This window comes from Sus scrofa, unplaced genomic scaffold (assembly GCF_000003025.6).
Source record: "Sus scrofa isolate TJ Tabasco breed Duroc unplaced genomic scaffold, Sscrofa11.1 Contig1537, whole genome shotgun sequence".
Taxonomy (NCBI): domain Eukaryota; kingdom Metazoa; phylum Chordata; class Mammalia; order Artiodactyla; family Suidae; genus Sus; species Sus scrofa.
In genome coordinates, this window is record NW_018084901.1 from 969845 (window position 1) to 978489 (window position 8645).

Consider the following 8645-nt stretch of genomic DNA (forward strand, 5'->3'; position numbering starts at 1 on the left):
CCGAGAAGCACGCCAACCATGGCACCCCACCCAACCACGGCATGCAAAGACCTTCTGCACAGCCCAGGAGGCAGTGGTGCCCAGGGCCGCGTTCTCCACTCCCGCAGAAGGGAAGCACGTCTTGGCCCCCTCTCGAGAGTGGCCAAGCTTCTGGGGCTCTCCAGCCTGTCTTGGAGGTGGAGCCTGGCCAGAGGAGGGGGGAATCGGAGCTGGCGCTCCTGGTGGACACCACGGGCACAGCACTGCCCGATCCGAGCCTCATGGGCAACCTCCACCGCGGCTGACGGCGAGGCTGCCCCGGAAGCCACGGAGAAGGCCAGGGAGGGAACACGCCTCCCCTGGAGACGCCTCGGGTTGCGAACCCGGGGAGCCACACCGGAACGCCAGGCGGTCTTTCCCCTACTGCCGCTTTCAGCACATGCCACCCGCGGAGGGGCCTCCGGAGGTGAGTGCGGCTCATGGGGCTTCAGACCCACTCTGCTTTTCTGCTTTGGAAAGGGCACCGCCAGCCATGCATCTTCTTCGGCCAGTCAGGGGCCACATCCTTCCCCTCTTCCCACTGCCTGGCTACCAGAAAGGGGTTCTGCAGGGTTGGGTGAGGTGTGGGTCGGCTGTGGCAGAGAAGAATTCTTCAAGCTTGGTTGGTGGCCCAGAAGACCCAGAAGAGCCAAAGCCATCCTGAGAAAGACAAATGGAGCTGGACGAACCAGGTGCCCCGATTTCGGACTCTATACTCCAAGCTACAGTCATCAAAACCGTATGGTACAGGCACAAAGACAGAAATGGAGTCAAGGGCAAGAGAGAAACCCAGAAGGAAACCAGGCACCTATAGTCAACTAATGGAAGACCAAGGAGGCAAGAATATACAATGGAGAAACGACAGCCCCTTCCACACGTGGTGCTGGGAACTCTGGACAGCCACTGTCTCAGAATGAAATTAGAACCCTTCCTAAGCCCATACATAAAAATGAACTCAAAGTGGATTAAAGTCCTCAATGTAAGACTGAACACACTTAGACTCTTGCGGAAAGCAGTCCGAACCCTCTCTGACATGAACCACAGCAATATTGTCTGAGATCCACCTCCTAGAGTCAAGATGATACTAAAAAAATAAAATGTGGGACCTAATGAAACGTCAGAGTTTCTGCCCAGCAAAGGAAACCCTAAGCAGAACAAAAAGGCAACCCACAGAATGGCTGAAACTATTTGCAAATGAATCACCTGACAAGGATTCACCTCCAAAATTGATAAACACCTCCTGCAGCTCCATACCCAAACAAAAAACAAACCACAAAGAAGCCCAACAAAAAATGTGCAGAAGATCCATTATTGGACAGTTCTCCAAAGAAGAGGTACAGATGGCCAAATAACATGAAAAGTTGATCAGCATCACTGATTATCAGAGAAATGCATATCAAAACCTCTATGAAGTACCCCCTTACACAAGCCGGAATGGCCATCATTCACAATTCTACAGACAATATATGCTGGAGAGGGTGTGGAGCAAAGGGGAGCCCATTACACTGTGGGTGAGAATATGAACTGGTGCAGCCACTGTGGAAAACAGCAGGGAGATTCCTCAGAAAACTCAAACTAACATAGGCATTTGATCCAGAAATCCCACTCCTGGCCATCTCTCCAGAGAAAACCATGACGCGAACAGACTCATGTACTCCATTGTTCATTGCAGAACCCTGTCACGGCCAAGAGATGGAAACACCAAAGTGTCCATCGACAGAGGAGTGGATAAAGAAGACGTGGTCCAAAGGCACAAAGGAATATGACTCAGCCCAGAAAAGGAAAGAAGGAAAGGCATTTGCAGCCACATGGGTGGACCTAGACACGATCAGGCTGCGTGAAGCTAGTCAGACAGTGAGACACCCACATCCTATGCTATCCCTTCCATGTGACATCTGAACAATGGACACAAGGAACTTCTTTACAGACCAGATAGAGACTCTCAGACTTTGAAAAACTGATGGTTTCCAGAGGAGAGAGGTGTGTGTGGGGGGGATAGGCTGGAGGTTTGAGATGGAAATGCGATAAAATCAGGTCGTGATGATCATAGTACAACTAAATATAATGAAATTCAATGAGGATTTAAAAAATTTTATTGGAATATGCTTGATTTTTAAAAAAGAATAAAAAGGAATTGGGCATATGCATTAGAGGTCTGTTCTTTTTATTTTTCTATTTTTTGGTTATAGTTGCTTTACAATGTGCCAATTTCTGTTGTACAGAAAAGTGACCCAGTCCATGAAATATGTATGTGTACATATATAGTATCTGTATATCTCTCTGTTTACCTATCTGTCCATCTATGTATCTATATACTTTGTGTCATGTTATCTTCCATCCTGGTCCAGAAGTCTGGATAGAGTTCCCTGTGCTGGACAGCAGGACCCCATTGCTCATCCATTCTCAATGCCATAGTTTGCATCTACTCACCCCAACCTCCCCACCAGCCCTCTCCCTCCCCCTCCCATCCCCCCTTGGCCACCACAAGTCTGTTCTCCACGAGTTTGTTTTCTATGGGAAGGTTGATTTGTGGCAGTGATGAGGTTCCAGGTATAAGGGATCTCCTGTGGTGTGTGTCTTTCTCTGCGGACTGACTTCCTCGGTATGGAATCTCTGGTGGCATCCCTGTTGCTGCTCATGGCATGATGTCCTTCTTTGGATGGCCGAGTGGTATTCCACGGTGTATGTGCACCACATGTTTGTAATCAGTGCCTCTGTCCTTGGCCATAGAGGTTGTGTCCATGGCTTGGCTCTCATGAGCCAGTACTGATGCTTCCTTTTGTTGTTGTGTTTTTGGCCGGGCCACAGCGTTTGGAGTTCCTTCATGCCTAGATATTCATTGAGCCCCTCCTGTATGCAGAGTCTCTAGATGAGAGGGGTGTGTGAGTGAGAATGACAGAGGAATCAGCACCCCCAGGATCATCTTTGTGCCTCCCTGTGTGTCTGTTTGAAGTGTGGAGGGGGTGATTGAGAGAGGAGAGAGGAAGAAAGAGGAGAAGAGGAGGAAGAAAGAGTGAGAGCGGGAGAGGAAGGGAGGGGGAGAGAGGGATGCTCATGCCTTCGTCTAGTTTCCCAGGAAGGATGTGGCATCTCCACAGCAAGATCAGGAAATGAAAGCCCCGAGAAGCCACAGCTGATGGGGCCACGGGCCTTGGGCAAGGGCTGGCTGAAGGGTCTCCCGGGGTTGTCTTCATGCCTGCCTCTCTGCAGACAACAGGATGCTCTTGTCCAGCAAGGGAAGCCTGGGATCCAGGAGCCAAGGGATTGAGCATGTCACCAGGTCACCTTGTCCTTGTCAGATCCTCCTGCATGCCCGGTCCTGGCCAAGGGACTCAGCCCCCAGTCATTGTCAAGTCACCGACTGTCCCTGGTCCTTGTAAGGGACTGAGCCGCCTTGGTCGTTATAAAATCACCCAATGTACCCAGTCCTCCACGAGTGACTCAGGCCCCTGGTCATTGTCAAGTCACCCAATGTCCCTGGTCCTGGTAAGGGACTCTGCCCCCCCTTCCCCCACCCCCCGTTACCATCACATGACCCGGCACATCTGGTCCTTCCCAAGAATCCCCTGGAGCCTCACCTTCACCACACCCCACCCTCAGGACTGTTCCTGTGTCTTCATCCCACCCACCCAGGACCCAACCAACCCAAAGCCACCCCACAGCGCTGGGGAGAGGCTCCCCCCTAGCTACGTTGCACAGCACACAGGGAGGTTCCTGGGTTTTCTGGGCCATACTCGCGTTCCCCGCCCCACCTGGACGAGGTTACTTTGGCTTCAGGCCCCCTGAGCCCAGCTGACTTGAGCAGGCCAGCAAGGCACAGCGCTGAGGCGGAGCCACGTGGGGGCTGCAGGGCCCGCCCCTCCCCGCGGGGCTGCGCAGGTGCTGGTCATTCCCCAGGCGCCTGGGCAGCGCGCATGCGCGGCGTCCTCCCCGCTGGCTGCCCAGCCCAGAGCTGGCGCGTACAGAGTCCCCAGCCAGGGGCTCCCAGGTGGTCTCCCGCGGTGCGGACCTGACTCCGGATCTTGCAGGTGAGTCGGGCAGAGCCTCTGCCAGGGAGGAGGTCGCTCCAGGGCAGAGAGTCCTGGGACACGTGCTGCGAAGGACCCCGAGGCCGACGTTGTCACGAGGGCGATGGTGCCCTGGCAGAAGCACAGGCCCCTCCCTGGTTTTCTCACCCCACAAAAGCCGGTGGGCATCATAGGTGGAGCAGATTGGGGGCGGGGGTTGGGGGCGGCGGAAGGAACCCGCTGGGCTTCAGGAAGACAGATGAGGAGTCGCTGCGTGCGGAGCCCCTGGGTTTGTTCCCAGGATGTTGCAGGTGGGGTTCCTGCCTGTTGCGGGGTTCGCCCGCTCCCCTGCGTGGCCAGCTCTGCCCGCCTGTGTCCTTGCCCGGAGGGAGCAGCGACGTGAGGGGAGGCGTTCTTTGGGGTTCCGGGTCGACCTTCTGGCCTGGGGTCTCTCCCTGTCTCTCTCCTGCTCCTCCTCGGGCCCTTTCTCCCTCTCTCGCCGCCCCGCCCCCCACCCCACCCCCACCTTTCCCTGCCTTTGTCCTCTGGTTCTCTGTCTGTCCCCATCTCTCTGTCCCATTTCATCTCTCCTGCTACCTTTCCCTCGTTTTTTCCCTCTCCGTCTCTCTCCCTCTGTCCTTCCTGACACCCCATCTCTTGTCACAAAGGCTTTAAGGAAAGCCACCAGGCCTCCTGGAAGACTTCCAAGATGGTTCCTTAGGAAGCCACGGGAGAGGAAAGTAATTATTGGTGAAAATGTTTTAAGAGGATCCCTCACCGGAGCATTTTCAGGATGTCTTCTTTTTTGCTCTTGCTTTAAAAAACGACAGGTGTGTATGTTTGATTGATTGTTTGTGTTTGCGTTGGGCAGGGAGTGGGGCGTCCTGCTCTTGGCTTGGAGTTGTGAATGCTTTGGAAAGGCCCCTGCTCTCTTGGTGCTTGAGAGAATGGATCTTTGGGGCACGTGCAGGTCAGGGGACCCCTTTTAGGCTTTGGGAAAGCGTGAATGTGGGCTGGGGGGGACAGTCGGGGTTCAAGAGAGAGCTGAGACGCGGGGCATGGGTGGCTCTGTTTGTGGACAGAGGGAAAGAGCCACTTTCGGTTGTTATGGGGGGAGTCGCAGAGCCAGACAGGAAAGCCGGGAACAGAGAAATTGGGTCGCATGTGGGGGGGCACCACTTAATGGGATTCACCTGTGGAGATGGCGTCAAGGACCGTGCAGAGATGCTGGCATCCCGTTACCTGTGTGGGTCCGTGCCGTGGGAAAATCACCTCCCAACGACCCAGTCTGGCACCCCGTGCTCTTCCATCGGCTGCTGTTCCACGAGGCCCTTCAGGACGCACAGTGGGGCAGGGGGAGTCTCCTCAATCAGCGGGGTTGTGAAGAGGCCATCTCCACAGGGCAGACAATAACCTGGCTCCTTAGCTCGCATCATGCTCCACCACTGCCTGCAAATGCAGTCAGAGCCTCAACCTAACATCTGAAACCTAAATCACCTGGGAAGAGTCAGTAACATAGGAGTCAGCAAAGACTCAGTGGCTCTGACAGCAGAAGCCAAAAGAACCCACAAGTGAAATGGCACCAAACCAAAAAGCAAAAACATTAAAAAAAAAAATAAAGAAAATCCAAACCCTTCTATATAGCACAGGAAACAATCCAGCAAAGAGACATTCTCTCCCTTCCTGCAGAATGGGAGAACATGTTTGCGAACTCTGGAGAGTGGAAAAGCTGCTGGGGCTCTCCAGCCTGTCTTGGGAGGTGGAGCCTTGGGAGGGGAGCGGGGAATCGGGGCTGCTGCTCGAGGTGTACACCAGGGACAGAGCAATGCCAGCTCCGAGGCGCATCCGCAACCTCCACCAGAGCTCATGGCAACGCGGCGTCTTGAAACCACAGGAGGAGGTCAGGGATGGCACCCCCATCTCAAGGCTACTCCTCGGGTTCCGAACCCGGTGAGTCACACTGGGAACTCCAGGGGCTCTTTTCACCGTCTGCTGCTTTCTGCAAGTGCCACCCCCAGGGGGGAATCCCGAGGTGAGTCCAGCCTGTGGGGTTTCAGGCAGACTCCCCTTCCCTGCTTTGGAAAGGGCACCCCGAGCCATGCATCTGCTCAGTCAGGGGCCACATCTTTGAACCCCGCCCCCCTCTGCTGGGCTGTCAGAAAGGCGCCCTCTGTGGGGTTGGATGGGGGGTGGGAATGGGAAGACCAGGTGGTGTTTGCTCCAGTGCCTGGTGGTCTGTGGGATGATGGCCCCTTGACTTTCGCTGTGCACCGCCGATGGCTCCCAAAGGAAGGGGTTTGGGGAGCGTTGGAGAGGAAGAGGAGACAGCACGTGCAAGAGACCTCCACGGAGAAAGGAGCCATGAGGGGCAGAAAGCAGTTCAGCCAGGAGGAGCTCATCTGGGCAAAGCCGGTTCCACCTAAGTGGCGGCCGAGAGCCAGCTGAACCTCAGGGAAACTCTTGTCGCTGGGTTGACACTTCTTGGTTCTCCTTGTAACACCATGGGAGCAGCACCACCTTCCCTTTGCACCCGTGCCCCTGCAGCGGGACTGCCTGGGTGGCCTGCAAGGCATGCTGGGACGTGTGGGGAGCCTCTGGAAGGATGTGTGTGGAGCCCTTCCTCTGCGCCAAACACTCAGATTGCCTGACCCCAAACACCAAGACCAATACTCATAAGCAGGAACCCTTCCCTCCTCCTGGGAGATAGGCTGGGAGCCCTTTCTTTCCCCCCCATGTTTCATGGCTGACCCTGCTACCCATGGACGTCCCCAGGCTAGGGGTCACATCAGAGGTGCGCTTACCAGTCTACCTGCACTCCAAAGGGAGACACACCGCATCCGAGCTTCATCTTCGACCCACACCCCAGCTCAGCGTCATGCAGGGTCCTTACCCCACTGAGTCAGGCCAAGGATGGAACCCACCTCCTCACGGACACCACGTCAGGTTTTTAATCCACTGAGCCGGCCCAGGCACTCTGGGGGCTGGGAGCCTCTGTGCCTTTGGGCTTCCTAGCAGTATGGACAGTGACAGTAGGAGCCGAGATCAGAGAAGGTCCTGATGAGCCTCCCAGGTCAGGGCAGATTCTGGAGGAGTGAACCACGCTGGGAAACAGTTTTGGGGTTTGTGGCTGTGCCCTTGGTGTGCACAAGGTCCATCCTCTCAATAGGTGTGGAAAAATCCTTTGACAAAACCCAACACTCATTTCCGATAAAAACCCTTCAGAAAGTGGGCCTCGAGGGAACTGACTGCAGCATAATACAGGCCAGATAGGACACACCCAAATCCTCAGTGGTGAAATGTGTCAAGAATTCCCTTGGATAGCAGGCACAAGATCAGGATGTCTGCTCTGGCCGCTCCTACTCAACAGAGTCTGGGTTGTCCTAGCCTTGGCAATCAGAGAAGAAAAGGAACGGCAAGGAATCCAAACTGGAACGGAAGAAGTAACATGTCCCTCTTTGCAGATGCCATGATACTCTCTCTAGAAATCCCTCAGGACGCGCCCCGAAACCTGTTAGAGCTCAACAATAAATGTGCCAAGTCGCAGGATACAAAATGAACACACAGACATCAGCCGCTTTCGTAGAGATTAACGATGAAAGATCCACAAGAGAAATTAGGGAACCCATCGCATTTACCCTCGCATCAAAAGGAGTAAATACATAGGCATAAGCCTACCGAAAGAACCGGAAGACCTGTGCTCTGAAAACGATTCGATGCGGATGGAAGAAACAAAGAGGAGACAAACAGGTGGGGAGACCTCTCATGCTCTTGGACTGGAAGGATCCAGATGATCCAAATGACTCCACCCCCCATGGCCATCTACAGATTCAGCGCAATCCCTGTCAAAATGCCAAGGACACTGTTCACAGGAGTAGAACAAACTCTCTGCAGGTTTGTTTGGAAGCACAACAGACCCATCAGAGCCAAAGCCATCCTGAGCAAGAAAGAGGGAGCTGGAGGAATCAGGCTCCCGGACCTCAGACGCTCTCCTACAAGCAACAGTCATTAAAACCGTTTGGTACTGGCACAAAGCCAGAAATGGACATCAGGGGAACAGGATGGAAGCCCAGAAGGAAACCCATGCACCTGCAGTCCACTCCTCTATGACAAAGGAGGCAAGTGTATACAATGGAGAAAAGACAGTCCCTTCCACACATGGTGTTGGGAAAACTGGACGGCCACTGTCACAGAATGCAATTAGAACCCCTCCTAACCCCAGACAGAAAACTAAACTCAAAATGGATTATAGACCTCAATATGAGACCAGACACTCTCAAACACTTGGAGGAAAACCTAGCCCTACACTCTCTGACGTTAACCATGGCAATATCTTCTCAGATCCACCTCCTGGAGGAATGACAAGACAAAAATCAAAGAGTGGACCTAATTAAACAAACGTATTTCTGCAAAACAAAAAGGCACCCCACAGAATGGGCGAACATATTTGTCAGTGTGCTAACGGATGAGGGATCCGTTTCCAAAAGTGATAAACACCTCCTGCAGCTCAGTACCCAAAACAAACAAAACCGCACCATCACCCCAACAGAAAAGGAACTGGGCATATGCATTAGAGGTCTGTTCTTTTTATTTTTCTCTTTTTTTGGTGTTAGCTGCTTTACA